This window comes from Odocoileus virginianus, chromosome 25 (genome assembly GCF_023699985.2).
Source record: "Odocoileus virginianus isolate 20LAN1187 ecotype Illinois chromosome 25, Ovbor_1.2, whole genome shotgun sequence".
Lineage (NCBI taxonomy): Eukaryota > Metazoa > Chordata > Mammalia > Artiodactyla > Cervidae > Odocoileus > Odocoileus virginianus.
In genome coordinates, this window is record NC_069698.1 from 15,620,705 (window position 1) to 15,642,840 (window position 22,136).

A 22,136-nucleotide genomic window follows, 5' to 3' on the forward strand; every position below is an offset into this window, starting at 1 on the left:
CATTTACAAGAAATTACCTAATTTAAGTTTCACTTAGGTCTATGAAATAAGCTAGATTTAGTTTTGTATATGTCATTTAAGTAGTTTTATCTTCTCAGGGAATTTCCGGTTCTAGTCTGCATTTTGTATTTTAGCAAGGAATTAAACTCCAGAAAAACAAATAGAAGAATCTGAGAAATTCAACTTGTTTTAATTCAGCTGAAGATGAAATTAGAATAATAACTTGACATTAGGAGACTTAAAGACAAATTTAAATATAGGCAAAATATAAAGGAGTTAATTTCAGTTCCTTTTACTTCATAAAGAGCCTACTATGAACTAGGCAGTCAGGCAGTTTCCTGGGCTTTGACAGGCCAAAGAAAAATACACACTATTCCCACAACTATTCTTTCTGTGAAAACAACTGACACATTCATTGATGGTTTCAATATAACATGGTTAGAAATATGATGGAATAATGCTTAAGAGACAGAACTCAAAAAGAGTAGCACAGAATACAGTTTGGGAATACCAAGACAGGCTTCCAGTAGGGAATGTTACCTTCAGTGTTTTGTGAAAAGTGAGGTCAGACTAGCTAGAGTGGAAGCTACACATGCTAAGTTTAGAGACACTAACCACCAAAAATGCTGGCGGGATCCCCTTGAGGCCTTCTAGGACACATCTTCCACTTCTTATCCAGAAGCTGTGATTAGGAAAACAAGAACCTCTTTCATGTATCTCTCATAGTTGAGAAACGTATGCCTTAAATTGTAGGCTCCCAGTATACCTTCTTTATGGTTCCTTTTCCATGCATATGAAATCTGTCTTTGCACTACCTCTTCACAATTGCTCTTTCCTCTATTAAAATACCCCCCTAGGACTCTATGCTCTCTCTACTTCCTCACAGATCTGGCGGTTATTTGCCTGAACTAAAGCAACGGTGAGGCAGTGATTAAGAAGGAGGGAAATATCGTGGTGATTTTGAAACAATTTTTAAACCTTTAAATTTAAAAGTTAAATTTAAAAACCTTTAAACCTTTTAAACCTTTAAACCTTTAAATCTTTTTAATTCACAAGGAAAAAAAAAGTATTATTGTGACTGTATTATCAGCAGAGAGACAGAGCTTCAAAAAAGTAAAATGTCTATGCACGTGCATCTCCTAAATGATTATAACTTAGTGGGAACATGGGCTTCTGTATGTCTAAGCCTGTGCAAGGATGAAATGAGGTGGATCATCCAAGAAAAGCCTTTCTGTTATCACTGCAGACTAGGCAGATGCTGTCAGGTTGTTGAACTTTGAAAACCTTATCTTCAAATACAAGTGTGTAGACTCTGCCATATAAAGAATCTTTTATCTCTAAGAGCATCCCATTTCACTTATTTGTAGGGAAAGGATTTATCTTAAGAAAACAGAGAGGGCTCAAGGGCCAAGAATATGTTTGAGGCATCATTTAAGGCCTAGGAAAATAAGCACTGCTCAGGAAGAAGAGTGTATAGGTAGTTCAGTGGCAATTCAGGTCCTGGGTGATTCCTGGCTGGGAATCAGCAAACCTGGATTCCTTTTGCAATGGTTAGCACCAACACCATCACCCAACCCTTTCCCATCTAAGGTGTAGTAGGTTTCAGTGCAGTTCATTCACTCTGTCATATGTTATATATCAGGGTAGGAGTCAGTCTGCACTATAATTAGAGCAGCTCTAGCATCCTAGTGTTTGTCAATTACTAGATCCTAATCCGCTGAAAACAAAGCCTGGATTCTTGAATGCGTAAGGGAAATCAGGGAAGCCTCTTCACCTTCAGTAATTGTGAACAACATATCAGAGAAGGCAATGGCACCCCACTCCAGTACTCTTGCCTGGAAAATCCCCTGGAGGGAGGAGCCTGGTGGGCTGCAGTCCATGGGGTCGCGAAGAGTCAGACACGACTGAGCGACTTCACTTTCACTTTTCACTTGCATGCATTGGAGAAGGAAATGGCAGCCCACTCCAGTGTTCTTGCCTGGAGAATCCCAGGGACGGGGGGGCCTGGTGGGCTGCCGTCTATGGGGTCACACAGAATCGGACACGACTGACGCGACTTAGCAGCAGCAACCTAAAATATCTTCAAGTTGCCGTTCATTTGGGTTAAAAGATTGAGCCAGTCTGTCATGGATTTCTTGGTAGAAATCACAGGTTACCTTAGGGAAATGGTTCATCCTCATTTTGTATCACTTTACTCTTCACATGTATTCTACTACAAGGGTTTTTCTTTTAGATGTTAAACAAACTGAATTCCTTATAATGCCATCTTTCCTCACATTTTCTAGGTCTGATATTCTCTCTCTCTCTCTCTCCTTATTTACCTGAAACACTCCTCATTTATCAAAGTTTAGATGAGCAATGTCCCTAGTGAATTATCTCAGGTTGCCGTGGAGAATATTCTCGCATCAATTCTCCTTTGATATGCCCACTTTATGAATAACTACATTTAAAATATATTATATTTTATTTTACTGAAATCTGTAAAATAAAAAGCTTTTCATTTTCATTATTTTGCATGTATTTTAATACATGCTTAGATTTGAAATAATTTGTGTCTCCACCCTTATTAGAAATATGTATTGTTTTTTAAAAATCAATTTAAATTTTCAACAGGGATTCTGATTCATAATGGTACTTCATTCTGATTCGTTAAAGTCAACTGTACATATATGGTGAGTGCTAAAAACTGAATACAAATGTACAGCTCACTCCCATTATGCTTGTCATATGGTATATTATGTTACCGCAATGTATAATTTCTTATTCAATCATAAGTAAGATGGTGAAGAAAATCTCAAAGATGGTCAAATATTAGTAGGATCTGATTCAAATTTGATTTTGCAATGGGGAAATTTACTTAACTTCTAATAAGCACTATTTACTTTGAATATTAAAATTATTGCTCTTTCCTTTGATTAAATGCTATGACTTGCAATATATATAAGAAATATAAGACAAAGTAAACATGCCATATACTGTTTTTTAGTTTACATACAATTATTTTTACTAACTATAAACTACAAAAAAGTGTGAATGTAAAAGTGTTAGTTGCTCAGTCATGTCCAACTCTTTGCAACCCCATGGACTGTAGTACATCAGGCTCCTCTGTCCATGGAATTCTCCAGATAAAAATACTGGAGTGGGTAGCCATTCCCTTCACAGGGAATCTTCCCAACCCAGGGATCAAACCTGGGTCTCCTGCATTGCAGGCAGATTCTTTACCTTCTAAGCCATCAGGGCAGTCCTAAGGAAACTGATAATGTCTCTTCAGTCCAGAGTTCTCTACAATCAATGCTGTATGGCCATATAGTAAGATAATTTATACTATTGGGAAAAGTTGTATTCAAACTAAGATAAACAGGGGTAATACTAGGAATTTTGGAACTTTTCCCTGTGACAAATGAACAGTAATTTTAGGAAGCCAAAGACTTTCCCTTTCATCTTTGCTACATGTTTGCTACTTGGTTTAAAACATTTAAAAAAGATTCAGTTTCATTATCATCATCCTCCAAATATTAATAAATATTCTAAGTAAACCATATAACAGTAGAACTGAAAAATGTTTTAGGATGAAGATATGAGCAAGACTGGTGATACAAATGGGAGATGTTATATACAAATAAAATTCATTTCATAATGTGTTTATGGGATTAGATGGTACAATGCTTTTATATAATTATTGTTATGATAGATATGGGGTAGTTCTTTTCAGAGTAAGTTTTGGCAAGAGATTTAGAACTGAGTAGAGAATTCAGCAGGGAGGGTATACAGACATTGATTCTGAGTTATCTAGGAGATAAAAGTTTATCCCATCACTAAACTTCCTACATATGCCCAGTCAAATTAACTTCTCAATTACAATGTCTTCATGGCAATTGCAATGAAAGAACTAACTGCCAACTAGTCTGTTTCCTGCTCGCAAAGGATTCCCTGGTGACCTAGGCATCTCTATTCTGTGTAGACGTGGATGACTATAGATGTGAAGGTAGTGATTTATCTTAGTTTATGATTTGTTTGCTGCCGGGCTTCAGATTTCAGTTCAGACTTTCACGGAAGAATCCAAATGTGGCGCAATGACCAAGTTAATATGACATTTGCACTGATTGTTAGATTTTGTAGTTCTTGGTAGTCTTCAATAATTAAAGTGTAATGAAAAATCAAAAGATACTATCTCTTTTACAATATCACTACCAGGTATATTAAAATGAAAGTAAAATATAAAACTGAGTTTTTAAAATAAATTTAACCATTTATTTAAAAATAGTCTGGACATGCATACATGCACACACATGCTCATTCATTAGCTTCACCATTTCATTTTGAAGCTTTTTGCAGTCACTTACTCTTTTCTTGTAGACACTGTCAAGCCTCTGGTGGGGGGGCATGTTTTGTTTAAGGCAAAGAAATAATGGTTTAGTTGTGCATTTCAACAAAGCTTTATTAGAGTCAGATGACAGTCCCTAAATATGAAATGATCCTGGAAAGATGTATCTTAGACAGAGGATAATTTCCATGGAGGGAGTCATTTTGTGCCCTAAGTAGCTGATAATTCCAGCGGCCTCAGTCCTGAAGGGGAATCTGGGTAAAACATGACATTATTTGCATTTTGAATCAGTTGAATTCACTTGTAGAATAAGTTCAGTACATCTGGGAAGGCATCTTCAGGCATTTTGGTTAGTCTCTTTTTCTGGAGAAACTTAAAAATATAAATTTGATGGGGGAAAACCGGAGCTCTCAGTATCAGAGCTGGTTTCAAGATCCTCACCATCCCCCTCCTCTTACATCAAGTCTAAATTCCCCTGATCATAAGCTCTCACCTCTGCTCATCCAAGTGGCTCACCTGGTAGATTGACCCAGACTCTCATCTCTGTACTGTCTAAGCTTTCCATCACCAACCCCTTCTCATTCTGTGACTGCTGCACTAAGTGATTTAAAACTAAAGCAATAAAAATAACATTAGTCAAGGAAGTAGGAAGAGATGACCCAGAAGCTCACCTGGATGAAATGATGTGCTGACAAAAGCAAATGTTTAACATCTGTGTGTTACTGCTCAGTCATGTCCAACTCTTTGTGATCCCATGGAATGTGAGCCCTCCAGGTTTCTCTGTCCCTGGAATTCTCTAGCAAGAATACTGGAGTGGGTTTCTGTTTCCTTTTTCAGGAGATCTTTTCAACCCAGAGATCAAACCCAGGTCTCCCGCATTGTAGGCAGATTCTTCACTATCTGAGCCGCTGAATCTGCCTGTGTTTAACATTTAGCTTTCTGGAAAAAAAGAGAGAGAATGAAAACCCTGCTTTATAGCACTTTCTGATTTCTGTAGTAAAATTCTCCAACCATGGCTGGTATAAAGCTACAAATATTGAATGAGAGGTGAAGAAGAGATACATATAACAAACTTTGCTGAGTAAGTCAGAGAACCACACCACTACACCATTGCCCCATGTCAAGTGTCTTCCTGCCTCCCTGCTGTATAAGAGCTGCTGTGTTTCCTTCTGATGACTGGAGTCAATAATCTTCCAGGGTAACGTCTTCTTTCCTTGCTTCCTTTCCTTTCCTTCCTTCCTTCTTCCTTCCCTTGGCACAAAGGGTCCACATAATCGGGAGGCAGCCATAGCATAAAGTTTAATTCCTGCTCTATCCACTGATGGAAGACATCCCCCTCTGGGAAAGAAGAATTTTAAATCTTCTCAGCCCAGAATGCAAAGACAGGATGCAAGAAATCTTAATGCATCATAAGGGATTATCAGACCTTGTGTTACACCTATTAGGATACAGTGCTATGCAGTTATCAGTGAGCTTGACAGCTAATCCTCTCAAGGAGTCATCTCCAAGCTGGTGCCACATTGACGTCTTCAAAAGGCTTACATTGCTTTTTCAGAATGGCAGATTTTCTCTATCATATGGGATGCAGAAGAAGTAAATCCCATAATCATGTATGCAACACCACACTTCCTTTAAAAAATAGTTTCACTGATCTGTATTTGTGTTACATAAGATCCCTTGTCAGTAAATCAAATGCTCTGTAAATATCCAAATTGTGGTACTCTCAGAACTGTGAGAAGGAACGTCGAATCCATGCCTAGAAATATGTGTTTATTTCAGTCAAAATGAATTCGTCCTCCTTCCAGTGCAGAGAGGATAAGTATAATCAACTTTAGCAAAGGACATCGTTGTCTGAGAAGCTGAATTCAGGGTTTACCATTCATTAGCCTCTGTTGCTGGCAAGTTGACACTGTATTAGTTAGATCAGACTTGGTGACTAGGCTGTTAGGGCCATGCATATCATCCACTTCTACTCCGCAATGTGCCTGTATTCATGAACCTATTGTAACTGCAGAACCAGCTCAAACTGACCCTAACTTATTTCTAACCTGAATGCTGAGCTTCTTGTTAAAGAAAACAGAACAAATACATAAATCATGCATCACTCACATATGCAGAGGAGACAATTTTGACTGAATACCTGCAACCAAAGTTTCACCTCTCCCGTGGAACTAAAGGGCCTGAATATGATCAGAAAAGATTGGTTGTATCAGAATATACTGTGTCAAAGTCCCTTTACTATCTTTACCGTAAATGGCTGAGTTCCAAAGCCCTCCAAAGGAAACCTTCAGCATACCCATCCATCCTCACTCACTTGGAAAAATTTGAACAGTTCGCAGATCTTGGAGACAGATTTGAGCCCTGCCTGTCTTCTTACCTATTGACCTTGCAGCAAAACTCTCTTTTCTCAAAAGTCTGTGCCATGGTATTGGCTTCCACAGGCATCAGAACAGTGGGCACCTTGCTCTGTAACGCCACATGCCAGCCTGCAGTTGTCCTTGACAGATTGCTGATATCTACTAGCAGTCATTCTGCCTACCTGGTTGTTTTGTGGCTCTTGTATGCTTTCTGGTGGGTGATAACATATGATAAGATGTTCACATTTTGTGGAGATGACACTCAAATTCAAACATATTCTTACATTTAAAAAATCAGCAGTCAAGGCCTTTTTAAGACTTAATAGGCCAAATATGCTAACAATTGGAAGCATCTCTCCATATTAAACATATCAAATAAACCTTTATTAAATAGTAAGGCTATTTTGTTAGCAAATATTGAAATTATTTTTATAGCTTCACTTCTGAAATTATTTGACTATAAGTTACATTAAATTCAGTTAATTAACTTTTGGCCATCATTTTACCTGTTCAGAAATTGTTCCAAAGTAAGAACAATGGAATTAAAATTAGTTTCAAATATACTGACATACTTAAAAAATTAAAGTAATTCATATTGCATCATATTTCTTTTTGTAGACCTTTCCTAGTTTACATTATTTTGGTTGTTAAACTACTTTATGTATTCCAAAGAACATAATTCACTTTTCAGGCTCCAATTTTTTTGTTTGTGTGTTTGTTTTAGAAGGGCATCAATAGCTCAGAGTCCTATGCCCGATATGACTCAGAGGTAGATTATCCTGTTTGCAGGGGTCATGGCCTTCCAGTTTGTTCTTTTCTCTTGGCAGTTAAGAATTCACTTTTTATTTTATTCACAACGAAAGTTTATCATTTGATTTTTCAGGTTTTTTGCAACATTAAATAAATCATAATGCAGCTTGTTGACTTTGGCAAACATATCAAAAGTGAATTTTCTCTTTATAAAAGCCCCCTTTTAAATTTTAAAAAGTAATCTCTAAAATATACATTGGAGAATAATTCACTGTAATATACTATTATTTTCTGAAGTCAGTTACCCCTTTTTTAGTGGTATTGAGGTTTCTCTGTTTGTGGGAATAATTACATTCAAAAGTAGGAAGAGTTGATGCAAAAATAGAATGGGTCTGCTCTGAATTTTTTCTTCCTTCGACTTAGCAGTTGCTGGTGTCTTTGTGATGTAGGTTTGTTGATAGAATTCCTCTGGATGACCTACAGCATACGTGAAGACTCTCACATATATTATAAAACTCTCCATAAAAGTGTCTACAGGTCTATAAACCATATATTACTCATGTTCTGAAAATGCAAAGATGAATAGAGGGAAGGGTTTACTTTGGGGATCAATAGCAATGCCAAAAATATAAACTGCCCAACACCAGTGTACTTCTAACAGCAGTTTGTATAGTTAATCAGCAACAGCAAAACATACAAATTAAATCATTGGAAATTATAACTTCAGTGTAGCTTAGCCACAGCCGTATGCTACCATATATATGTATATATACACTCTCCACCCTCCATAAGATTTTATGGTTGTTTATGATGACTGGACTAAGGGGGCACATCTTTTTGAAGACTACATTTAGAACTTTTGCTCTTTTATGACCAAGTAAAGGTTTTGTCTTCTAATTGTTTAGATATAAAAAGATAAATAGGCTAAAAATAGGGTATGCTAGTAATAGAAATAGTGTTTTAGCCTATCAAGTTTCATCCTGTGGATAATTAATAAAAGGTGTGTCCTTAACTACTGTTCCATGTCAATGCCATGGAAAACTGGTGGCATTAGACACATTGAACATAGAAGAATTTATTGTGAATAGCTAGAATAAGAACTAGAGATTTCCATATATATTGTTGTAGAAATTTGTAGTTATAAAGAAACACTATCTATGTGCAACAATATATAAATTATTTAAAAGCTTCTCTCTTAAAGAATGAAAAATAGTATATGGGCTTATTAGCAATATGAAATTTTGCAATTCACATTTTATCTATCAGATGATCTAAGATTCTAAGTAATTAACTAATATACCACAATTAATGGCAATATTAAGAAGATTGTTATTAGAATAGCATTTCTTTGTCATTTACTCATATATCCTACATTCAAAATAATTTTCAAAATATTTATTTGGTGACTTTCATAAATACAAAATAATGAATTGTTTCCTGGGAAGGCTATAAGTGAATAAACTCAGTTTTATAACTGTCATAAATTAATATAGTTTATATAAATATATATTATACAAATATAATAAAATTTATAGCTTTTAAATTAATGTAGTGGAAATTAAATAATAGACTGAATTGACAGTGACACAAATCAGAATGTGATATATATTGTGAGTGGAAAAACCACAAGAAGTTGGAAAGGAAGAATTATTCAAGAATAAGTCAAGTAATAAAGCTATAAATAAAAAAAGGGGATTTTATGTTGCCACTAAATAACAGGGTCATTTTTTAATTGTAAAGATGCTCTAGTACAAAAGCAGGTAAACAAATACACAAAGAAGAGAAAGTTCAGGGTGTTTTAGAAACAGCAAGCTTCATGATTCATCTTATGTTTTGAAAAAAAGTAATTAAATGATGGTTGAGCCCTGACTACTGTCATGAGGAGGGGAGAACATTTAATATTATAAAAAAGATTTATCTTTATTTATTTTTTTGGTCTTGGGAAGTCACTGAAATATTTGAAGACAAAAAAAGTGTTCTTTCACATTTCACAAATATTTATTGAAAAAACACTGTGTTGAAAATCCTATAATTTTTTTTGAAGATGGAGAGGGTCTCAAAGTAGGCAAAATGTATCCTTCTCCATAAAAAACAAAAAACAAAAAAAGCAAAGAACTTGTGGTAGGAAGGCTGGCTTATTTCACAGACAACCACAATGTAAGAAACATGGCAAGAAGTCTCACAAGAGAAGAGCAGAGATACCTGGGTGGAAGAATCAGAAAAAGTATTTTCAGGATGAATATCTGAGACAAATGTTTGAGGGTAGAGAAGAGTGGTATATTTCAGGTGCAAGAGGTAATCTATACAAACTAGCAGGAGGTAAGCTTTCAGGATGATATTAGGTAACAGTTAATGGCTCTAAGGTTAGAGCAGAGGTTATGTGCAGAGAGACAGAGGGCAATAATTTTGGAAATTGGTGTTCGGCATACTGTACCTTTATTTACAGAAGGACCTGGAATAATTCAGTTATTGTAAAATGAGACAATGATGAAAATTAATCTTTTATAAAAATTTAATAATCAAAGAACACATTAGAACTTGAAGAATTCTTCTTAAAAATGATTATGGGTTTCCCCAATGGCTTAGTGGTAAAGAATCTGCCTCCAATGCAGGAGAATCAGGAGATGCCTGTTCAATCCCTGGGTCAGGAAGATCCTCTGGACCACTTCAGTAATGTTGCCTAGAAAATTCCAAAGACAGAGGAGCCTTGTGGGCTACAGACCATGAGGTTTCAAAGAATTGTACACGAATGAGTAACTGAGCATGCACACAAAGCTGAATCCCAGAAGTTTCTTCTAAAACCTAAAGAATCAATAAAAAATTGATAATACCACTACTACTAGTACCAGCTATGAATGCTTGCTTAAATTTTTATACAACTTGTTTTATCAAAACAGTGCAAAAAAAAGAAAAGATTCTGCTGGCACAAAGGTTAATTTGGAAGTTATTATATAATACAGTGGGTAAGGGGTGGGGGAAAGTTTATACTGAATAGAAAACAGCCCATAATTTTAGCATGTAGTTCGAAGGATAGAAATACCTTTAATAATGGACTAACAGATACAAAAATTGGATAGACTAATAACGAGAATTACTACTATGGAAAATTTGATTAGTGGCAGTAAGCAGGATTCTTCCTAAATGCGGAAGAAATATAGACTAACAATGAAAGCCAAGAGAAAGCATCTGATAAATATGTAGAGATCTAACACAGCTCAAGCGTTTCTAATGAAGAATTTTTAAAAGAAATTAACAACAACAAAAAAATGATGAATTAGAACAGAAGAAAAAAATAAAAATGCTTAAGCTAAAATTAAAAAAAAAAAAATTTCCTGAGACAAAGGAGAGGCTGAAATGGGGACAGGGACAGGAATCACAAATATATGGACTAATTATCCACAAAGTATGAAAATCTAAATGGTCATTTCAAAAGACAAAGGAGGGAATATACTGTTATCCATCAATTGTATTATCATTCAAGTAGTCTTTTATGGGTGAAAACAAGATAAAGATGTTTTTAAGATAATTAAGGCTTCAGAAAACATCTTACCCACAGGGAAACATGGGAGGCGCAGAGCACAGGCATTTATTTTATTTATCACTTTACCACCAGCTAACGGTGCGGAACGCTGGTGGCTCAGATTGTAAAGAATCCGCTTGCAGTGCAGGAGACATGGGTTTGATCCCTGGGTTGAGAAGATACCCTGGAGAAGGGAATGGCTACCCAATCCAGTATTTTTTTTTTAATGATTAGAATATGAGATGCTTTGTGGATAATATATGAGTAATTATGGGTGTGAGAGTATTAAGTATTTGGTGTAACTGAGAATAAAAAAGACTGGAAAGGAAATGAAGATAAAAAGGGGAGAGTAGAGAGTCACTGAGAAAAACATTTCAGATATGGCAGTGTTACAATTAAAACAAACAAACGAACTACTTTCAATGCAGTACATTAAGCCAGTCTACCTTAACTGCATTATCAAAGAGCATATTTGGGAAATATTAACACCACTCTGCATATTATTTCCATGGGCTTCATTTTCTTTACATTAACTAGCTAATTCTTCTCATGATTCAGTTGCTTGCTATTGTTGTTGTTCAGTCGTGCAGTCATGTCTGATTCTTTTTGATCCCATGGACTGCAGCACACCATGCCTCCCTGCCCCTCTCCATCTCTGAAAGTTTGCCGAAGTTCATGTCCATTGCGTCGGTGATGCCATCCAGCAATCTCATCCTCTGATGCCATCTTCTCCTTCTGCCCACAATCTTTTCCAGTATCAGGGACTTTTCCAATGAGTCAGCTCTTCATATTAGGTGACCAAAACACTGGAGCTTCAACATCAGTCCTTCCAGTGAATATTCAGGGTTTATCTCCCTTAAGATTGACTGGTTTGATCTCCTTGCTGTCCAAGGGACTCTCAGGAGTCTTCTCCAGCCCCACAGTTCAAAGGCATCAGTTCTTCAGCACTTGGCATTCTTTACAGCCCAGCTCTCAGAACTGTACAGACCTTTGATGGCAGAATGATGTCTCTGCTTTTCAACACATTGTCTAGGTTTATCACAGCTTTCCTGCCAAGAAGCAATCATCTTCTGATTTCATGGCTGCAGTCACCACCCGCAGTGATGATAGAATAGCACTCATTAAATATTGTATTTTCAGTAAATGTGTTATTTCCCCCTCATAAGGTTACAAATGCCTCATAATGCTATGAACAGCATTAAGAAACCTTGTAGAATAATAATCTGACTGAGATTCAATTTGGGCCTCACATCATGTGCATTATTTGCCCTGTTTTTTTTGGATATAGCACCCCAACTAAAGAAGCAGAGATACCTAGAAACAATTTGTGCTATGATGTGGAGGGCAGTTGAAGAACCCTTTGGAGCAGTTATTCTTAGGTGCACTTTACTGGGCTTCCCTGGTGGTTCAGATGGTAAAGAATCTGCCTATAACACAGGAGATCTGGGTTCAATCCCTAGGTTGGGAAGATCCCCTGGAGAAGGGAATGGCAACCCACTCCCGTGTTCTTTCCTGAACAATTCCAAAGACAGAGAAGCCTGGTGGGCTACAGTTCATGGAATTGCAAAGAGTGGAACATGACTGAGTGACCAACATTTTCACTTTCACTGGGCCAGTCTGCCAGTTCCTCGACTGCTAAGTATTGCCTCCTAAAGGCTTCTCCCAACTGAGGGGGACCACTCCAACTGGGAACTTATCCCCTCTACCCCTGTCAGACAACCTACTGCCAACGATAGACTGGTATGTGGATTCAGAAGTCTGACTCTCTTGCCTCTTGGAGAGGAGAGCAACTGCATGGTTGTTGTCGGTTCAGCCTTCTCCTTATGATTCAGACCAAAGTGAGATTTCATCACTTCTCATCTCTTTCTCTTTCCATAGCCTGTTCCACTTCATAACCGAAAGGTTTATACTGCAAAGCACCCCCTCAATCAATCTCGTGGTTCAGAATCTCTACTTCACATCCTGTTCTTAGTAGTTTCACTTGAAAAGATCATTTTTTTTCATGTTGATAATGGGCACAACACAATTAGTATTTTTTCTCCTACCTACAACAAAAGACTCTGTGCTCTTAGTCCATAAATTCTCTTGGAGCTATCAGGACACAAAATACTCTGAAGCTCCTATAGCATTTATGAGTGAAAGACTGGAAACTAAAGTGTAGGGGAATTAATGCACTCTGGGTCAAATTTTACTAATGAAAGAAAGGCTGATATAGGTAAAGTATTCTTTCTTCTTTCTCTCCTGCCTGTTCTTGCCCATGAATTGTTGGAAGATGCAGTCTTCATTTGGCTCTCTAAATAGATCCCTAAACGTAATGTGAAATCAAACATTTTTTCAAAAACGTGTTTTCCTCTTTCTCTCTATCTCTTTCTTTCTCTCTCCTCATTCTTCAGCAAGGGATGCCAGGCTAAATCATAATCTATAATCTATGATAAAATTTGTTTTTGGTAATTTTTGTGAATATAAGGATTAAATATTATTTCCACAATGACCATTGTTATACAGGTAATAAGGTAAAACGTAAGAAGGTATAGAGATAGGAAGAGAAAAGTGAAAAAAAGAAAATTCTGGGGAAAAGAAATTTAAAATTGAAGATAATTAAAGGGAATGAGAATAGTGAGAAAAGGAGCTCTCATTGAGAAAAGATACATAAATACACTGTAATAGAAAAACAAGATAAATGATTGTATTTCTTATAGATGGAAAACAAATTGACATTGAAATAGGTTCAGACATACATTAGTATGGCTGAGGTGAGTGGGTTCCTTGGGATCTCTCCGGGTTAAAAAAAAATGACAATCTGGATAAGAATGCATTTTCCTTGAATTGAGAGTTTAAGTACAGGGCAATTATATATATATATATATATATGAAGGCAATGCCCCAATATAAGAGAGAGGCTACCATTCTGAGCAAAACATATATCCATACTCGACTCATAAGTACTTGCCTGAGCCTTATGAAGACTCAGAGTAAAGATGACTCACTTGTGAGAACACATTGATTAGGAGCGTAGCACTGAACTTCTTTGTAGGCTCTGAATAAGTAGCACCATAGAGATTCGTGTACATTTTCTCTGTTTGAGAGTAACTATCACAGTATAAGTGAGGAAACAAAAAAAGCTGAAGTTAAAGACATAACATAGAAACAGGAAAGAATATATATTTTCAATACACTTTAAGGTGGAAATGGTTGAAACTATTTAAGTGGCAGAGGTAGTAGCTTTGATAGCAATAGCATCTTTAGTTTCTAAAAGGATATTTACATTTTTATTCTAGTTGTTTTGCTGCTGTTCTTACTTTCTTGTCTGCAGTGAGCATCTGTCCTGTAGACTGAACTGTGTGCTAAGAAACTTTGACCCACAAGAGAGACCCCAGGTGTCCCCTAAGAAGCAGGAGATAGCAGTAAAATAAACGAGAGGACAGGAGCAATGGGAAATGATAGACATCATGCCAAATTCAATGGAGTGTTATAAATATAATGAGACATCTGCCAAGGCTCTCTACCAAAGGAGAAAGAAAGGCGTCCATTGTGAACAGAACTGGTAAATAAGATATCGAGTAGAAGAGAGACTGTAAGGGAAAAGCCTGTGGCTTTCTCATGGCGATTACACTTTTTTATCTGGTCCATTTGAAATTTTCCCTGTATAATTTTCTAAAACATGTTGTGTCAAAGGAAGAGTATTTGATCCTCACCTAGAAGAAGGGAAAGGAAGCTAATTGATACCGTTGTCAGGTTTCCAACATGGAGTCAGAAATATGAAAATCAGCATTCCTTTTAGTCACAGCTAACAAACGTGAGGTAAGGCGCGGCGGCAAACAACCACAGTCAGGACTGCTCATGGGCAGGATTCCTCACATGCAGCTGTGGGAGCTGGGAAAGCGATACTGTTTAGGCTAATGAGGCAAAACAGAATAAAGGCCAAAATCACAGCAGAGAGTGTCGTAAATGCACAGCCGTGTCTACTGTTGTCTCTTTTCCCACCTGGTCTTCAATTGCAGGTTAATGCTTTCTCTGTGTAATCACTTTGCTTCCCGACAGGGCCCCCGAACATTTTCTGAGTTCAGGCCAAGCTGCTATTGATTATTTATTGTGAGTACCCTGTAAATGATAAAAATTGATTTTCTCCATTGGTGTGTCCTGAGCTGAAGTTAACTATGTTTGTCAAATCCCAAATTCCAGATTAGATGCAACATCACCCTAAATTGCAAAAGTCCATTTTAACTATCAAACATAACTTGGCTTGGAACTACACACACACACACACACACACACACACCACTTAGTATAAAGGTGTATGATAGACAAGATGTGAGTAGGAGTTTTGCGTGCTAAGTCACTTCGGTGGTGTTTGAGTCTTTCTGATCCTATGGACAGTAGCCCACCAGTGGCTCCTCTTTCCATAGGATTCTCCAGGTAAGATTGCTGACATGGGTTGTAATGTCCTTTTCCAGGGTTCTTTCAGACCCAGGGATTGAACCTGTGACTGTTATGTCTCCTTCATTGGCAGGTGGGTTCTTTACCACTAGCACCACCTGAGAAGCCCAGTGGGAGTTTTAAAGGACAATAAATGATTTTTCTTTATCATATTTGAAACAAATTGTCTTATAAGATATATGAGATGAACAGATGGCTATACTGCTGTTAATGCTGTTTTGGAATGCTTGTTTGTTATTTGTTTGGAATTTTTTTTTTTTAATACTTGTTTGTTGTTTGGAATGTTTGTTAATGCTGGCTTTAGGTTATGCCCAAATGAGCATGCTCATACTCGGTGTCTGAATAAGAAAGACTTCCATCTTATTCACTGGTGGACGTGGACAATTTGGGCTTCTCATGTTGTATCAGAGGTTTTACCACACAGCTCACTCAAAAGAATATGCTTTCTACAGAAAAGAAATAATAATTACCACATAATAATTAGTAATAATACAAATAACAGTACTAACACTATAGCAACAAAAATAAATTTTCACAACATCCCTTTTGAGCCTGCAGGGAACATACTGTGGATATTCTTCCTCCCCCAGTCAAGTCTGAGGAAAAAAGGAAACTAGAGTTTTACTCCTGAGGTAGAAAGGTCCGCCCCTCCCTGGAACCTTGAGGAAGAAGGACTGCTGTCCCTTCCCTCTTTCCCGCAACCGGGCAGCATGCCTCCTCATGAAGGGGCCTCTGCACAAGCCGAGGACACAGATGGTGCCGGCCAGCAGACGCAGCACGCAGGAAGCGACGCCTGCGTGCGGCGACTCTCCCGCCAGGCCTGCCTTCCATCCTGCGAGTCTAGCGCAGCGTTCAGGCGAGGCAGTTGAAGGAAGTCACCTTCCTCTCACCCCGAGTGCTGTTTCCTTGTGGGGTGTTTACGGGACACAAATGCACACACACAGAAACTCCTATCGCACCTGCATCTTTAGCCTTCTGTTCACATTTACTTCAACCTGTCTTTGAAAAGAACAGATTTCTAATTTCCTTGAGGTAAGCTACAAGCACATCTTATTGAAATGCTTTTAACAGGCTCAGTTTCCATCCTAGATTATGTGAATTCTTGAGTTCATCAAAATTTAAAGCCTTCACTTAATTTTAACTCATACTAAAGTAAGGTTTAATGACTGAAGCCACCTTGATTTTCCTAGATTTTTCTTTTAAATTACAATGAATGTATCCTTATGACAAATTCCTCTAGTCTCTTGTTTCTAAAAATCTCTACACAGGCAACTATTTTAAATTTCAAACTTGTGGGATATTTTTGATGCAGTTCAGTATGAGTAGGAGAACAGGAATTATTTTTCATAATTCATAACTTAATAACTCAGGTGGAGAAAAATATAGCATTATCTTTGATATTTCAACTTAATTACTATATCGAGTCTCCACTTAACCTGAAGAAAAAATTAGTCAACTCTAGGTAAACTCAGTTTACCCGTTGCTTTGATGTATTTAAGAGCATTTAATTATACTGAAGCTTTTCCTTTGTTCCAATATTCCCACAGTGGTACCTAATTTGTAGAGGTTTATGTAATTAGAGTGGGTGAACAAGTAGATATTCTATGGCCATCTTTGATACTATGATAGTGAGATATCACTTGCTGCCTCTGGTTTATGCCTTTAGAGCTTATGTTCAGTGTCATGCCTTCAGCTGTAGATAGTCCTGCCATGGTTTTTAGTCATCAGCCCTTGTCACTTCTTCATTTTGTCCTCAAGATTCAAGAGGATTTGCTAGTCATGTCACCACCCTCCATGGAAAGTTTGAATTTTTCAACTATTTCCATCTGCCTCTGTGGGGCAGCAGAAGACTTGGGGGTAGGGGGAAGTAACTCAGCTCTCTGCCTAGACTTTTTTTTTTTTTTGCTTAATGTTTATTTATTTTTTTTCCCATTTATTGTTTTTTAGTTGGAGGTTAATTACTTTACAATATTGCCTAGACTTTTTTTAAACCAACATTTCCACTTTTCTTCTTATGCTTCTTAATGTGAACAACTTTTGTGAAACTCAGTCTTCTTCAAAAAGTAGAAGCACAGTTGTCTGACAAATCTCCCAAACATTTGAGACCGCTGTTCTCCCTCCATCAGGGAGATTGTGGAGAGAACTAGGGGGAAATTATAGTATAGGGAATAAAGCTCAGGATGAGTAAATGATACTTATAAAAAGCCTAGGGTAGTAAATTTAAATCAAATCTTAATTCACAGATAACTTACATACCAAAACTACAAACATTAAGGAGAATAGCAGGAAATATTTGAATAGAGTGAAACAAAGAACAAACAACATAATATGCTGAATTTCAAATTTATAAAAGTTTTTAAGCTTTAACTTGCTGATAAATCCTTTTAGCTAAGCTAGCATGCTTTCCTTCATTGAAACCCAGTATATTTTTAACTACTATATTTACTTTTTAAAATTATTTCATTTCTTTCAATGGAAATTTGCTTTTGCTTTGTCATTTTGCTGCTGAAATCACTTTACTAATGAATTCCAAAGTAAGATATAAAGAAGTATCTTAAATTTTTAAAAAAGAAAAATAGATATTTCTAATTTAAAACACATTATACAGCATTTGTTATTCTGCTAATTAAAGAGGAATGCAGCTGAAGCTTCTGGTTCACCCAACCAGTAACCTGAACTTGAGTATATCAGTGGAAACCTGTGGTCCACGGAGTCTTCTTTGACCTTGTCCAAGTCAATACCACCTTATTTGACTGAGATTAGCTTTCTTATTTGATTATATAGAACAAATTTAGGGGCTGATCTCACTCTTTTTAACATTTCTGCTGTCTTTTCAGTTGTGCATTTAATGTAACCCACCATTGGTATACGATCAATTCATGAAGAAGTCTATGCAGCAATTTTGTAAAACAGAAATCCAGAATGTCTAAATAGCTAGATCAAACTACTGAGGCCATTACAAAAGAAATTTTGATTTTATTGCCTCCATAAATGTTCTTAACAGAAGGAAAAATAATACCCATTATGAAATGGGTTGAAGAAAGCCCAATGAATAAGTTAATACTTTTGCCCAATTCTTTATCTCTAAAGGAAAATGAATACCTCTCCAGCAAATTGCTTTAATCTGTGTTTACTAATAGAGACTCTGATAAGCATCTTTTAGGTGGTCACTTCCATTAAATAAAACCAACATAAAACATGAATTTAGTCAATTTCAGATAATTATATTAAAATCCTTCAAATTAGATGTGTTACTGAAATTTAGATTTAATTTTTTAGAACATAAGCTTTTGTTTTAAAAATATTCATTCTTTTATATATATATATATATATATATATATATATATATATATATATATATACACACACACATATATGAGGGAAGGGCTTCCCAGGTGGCTTAGTGGTAAAATCTGCCTTGCAATACGGGAGATGTAGGTTGTTTGATTCCTGGGTTGACAAGATCTCCTGGAGAAGGAAATGGTGATCCACTGCAGTATTCTTGCCTGGGATCCCATGGATAGCAGAGCCTGATGGTCTACAGTCCATGGAGTCACAAAGAATCAGACACAATTCATCAACTAAAACAACCAATTTTGGAGGGAAATTGGAAAATAATATTTCATGAACTTGCCATCCAGATTTATGCTGAGCCAGATAAATTTAAAATAGGTATCAAACCAAATTATTATATTATGATTCAGTTTTGTCTAAAATCTTTTACTGCCTAAATGTCAGAAATGAGATAAAAATAATTTTATCAGTTTTATCTCAGTTGATGAAACATTGAAAATTTTTTATTTTAAATTGTAAAAACTATTATGCGACCTCTAAATTTTATATAAGTAAAATGTATGTAAATTGAAAATTTTATGCAAAATTTTTTGAAATATAGACCTATTTTAAAATCATCACATACTCTGCTAGATAAAATTTAAAGTTAATTTTCCACTGTGAAGCACAGAGGAGAACTTCAAAAAATTTGGAAATAAATAGCACTTATACGAATTTCTCTTTGCAGATACATTTAGAAATTTTTATACTTACTGAAACTGCTGTACCAATTTATTTTATTCTAGAGGATTATTGCCAGGTAGTCTCATAAAAATTATTTCTTACCACAGAAATTTTTTTTATTATAAATGTCAGAAAAGTGAATATTTAAGATCTATTTTTCCATCTAGTTATGAATCTCAGCAGAGACTTTGGTAATTTTTTTTTCATGATATAACAATAAAAGTCTAAAATGAACTTTAGTAAGGACAATGGATTCTAGTAATGTACCATAAAGAACTGGGTAATTGAGCATCAAGATTAGTAAATGCTAAAATATCCAAAGTTTTGACATGCTTCATGAAAGCCAATTATTCTGTAGTGAGTTGTTAATGTAAATTTGACTTTTGTGTGGACCTCCATAAAAAATCGTTTCTTGGAGTCACAGAATAATGTAGAACATTTGAAATAATCTTCAATTTTAGAAAAGAAACAAATGCCCACACATTAAAAGCAGAGTTGAATGCCTCAAAGTTGGTATATATGGAGAGTAATTTATAAGACATAGGTAATCTATCTCCCAAGAGGATATTTTTAAAAGCGATAAAGTTTTATTTGATTCATTTTGTTACTTAAATGTATATGTTAATGCATATATTGACAGACTATGTGAATAAAACCTTCTTAAGATATATTTTAATCAGTCATTAACAACTATTTATCTATGACTCAGTGGTTAGGATTATTAAAATTAACAGTTACAACACAACCTTTTCACTAATAAATTGATACTATAAACTCAATCTAAAATTTATTAATAAGATATAGTGTTCATAAACTTTAAAGTTGTATTCATTAATCTACATATATTTTATATTATCAACTAATAACATTCAAAAGTTATTGTTTGAGATTTATAGAAGTGTTTTTACTTAAAGTTTCCAGTATTTTAAAAAATGCTTAAGTATCTACTTATTAAAATCTTCAAAAATTATTTTTAGAAATAAATTACTAATAATTCAAAATTAGAATTTTCCACTATATATGTCTTTGACAGCATGTTAATTATATACATCAGTGTATTTAATATATAACATGCAGTATAATGCTTATATAATATATTCAGTTCAGTCGCTCAGTCATGTACAACTCTTTGCAAACCCACAAACCGCAGCAGGCCAGGCCTCCCTGTCCATCACCAACTCCCAGAGTCTACCCAAACCCATGTCCATGGAGTCGATGATGCCATCCAACCACTTCATCCTCTGTCATCCCCTTCTCCTCCTGCCCTCAATCTTTCCCAGCATCAGGGTCTTTTCAAATGAGTCAGCTCTTCACATCAGGTGGCCAAACTATTGGAGTTTTAGCTTCAGCATCAGTTCTTCCAATGAATAGTCAGGACTGATTTCCTTTAGGATGGACTGGTTGGATCTCCTTGCAGTCCAAAGGACTCTGAAGAGTCTTCTCCAACACCACAGTTCAAAAGCACTAATTCTTTGGTGCTCAGCTTTCTTTATAGTCCAACTCTCACATCATACATGACTACTGGAAAAATCATACCCTTAACTAGATGGATGTTTTTTGACAAAATAATGTCTCTGCTTTTCAATATGCTGTCTAGGTTGGTCATAACTTTCTTCCCAAAGAGTAAGCGTCTTTTAATTTCATGGCTGCAATCACCATCTGCTGTGATTTTTGAGCCTAGAAAAATAAAGTCAGTCACTCTTTCCACTGTTTCCCCATCTATTTGCCATGAAGTGATGGGACTGGATGCCATGGTCTTAGTTTTCTGAATGTTGAGCTTTAAACCAACTTTTAAACTCTCCTCTTTCACTTTCATCATTAGGCTCTTTAGTTCTTCCTTGCTTTCTGCCAGAAGGGTGGTGTCATCTGCATATATGAGATTATTGATATTTCTCCCTGCAATCTTGATTCCAGCCTGCGCTTCCTCCAGCCTAGCATTTCTCATGATGTACTCTGCATGCAAGTTAAATAAGCAGGGTGACAAGACACAGCCTTGACATACTCCTTTTCCTATTTGGAACCAGTCTGTTGCTCCATGTCCAGTTCTAACTATTGCTTCCTGACTTGCATACAGGTTTCTCAAGAGGCAGGTCAGGTGGTCTGATATTCCCATCTCTTTCAGAATTTTCCCCAGTTTATTGCGATCCACACAGTCAAAGGTTGTAATGTAGTCAATTAAGCAGAATTAAACATTTTTCTGAAGTCCCTTTCTCTCTCTGTGATCCAACGAATGTTGGCAATTTGATCTCAGATTTCCTTGCCTTTTCTAAATCCAGCTTATACATCTTGAATTTCTCTATTCACATACTGCTGATGCCTAGCTTGAAGGATTTTGAGCATAACCTTACTAAAGTGTCAAATAAGCACAATTGTACAGTCTTTTGAACATTCTTTGGCATTGCCCTTTTTGGAAATGGAATGAAATCTGATCTTTTCAAGTCCTGTGGCCACTGATGAGTTTTCCAAGCTTGCTGGCATATTGGGTGCATCAGTTGACCAGCATCATCTCTTAGGATTTGAAATAACTCAGCTGGAATTCCATCACCTTCACTAGTGTTGTTCATAGTAATACTCTCTAAGGCCAACTGACTTCACACTCCAGGACCTCTTGTTCTAGGTGAGTGACCTCACCATCATGGTTATCCTGGTCATTAAGATCTTTTTGTACAGTTCTTCTGTGTATTCTTGCTAGCTCCTCTTAATCTCTTTTGCTTCTACTATGTCTTTACCA

General features: G+C 36.2%; 1 long non-coding RNA gene across 1 annotated transcript in view; it reads left to right on the forward strand.

The window, feature by feature from the left end:
• The first annotated feature begins 16,222 nt into the window (after positions 1–16,222).
• Positions 16,223–22,136, forward strand: part of LOC110121927 (uncharacterized) — a 93,753-nt gene continuing 87,839 nt past the window's right edge. Inside the window, exon 1 of the long non-coding RNA XR_011483526.1 lies at positions 16,223–16,420. This is a non-coding gene — a long non-coding RNA (uncharacterized lncRNA). The remainder of the gene's footprint in view (positions 16,421–22,136) is intronic.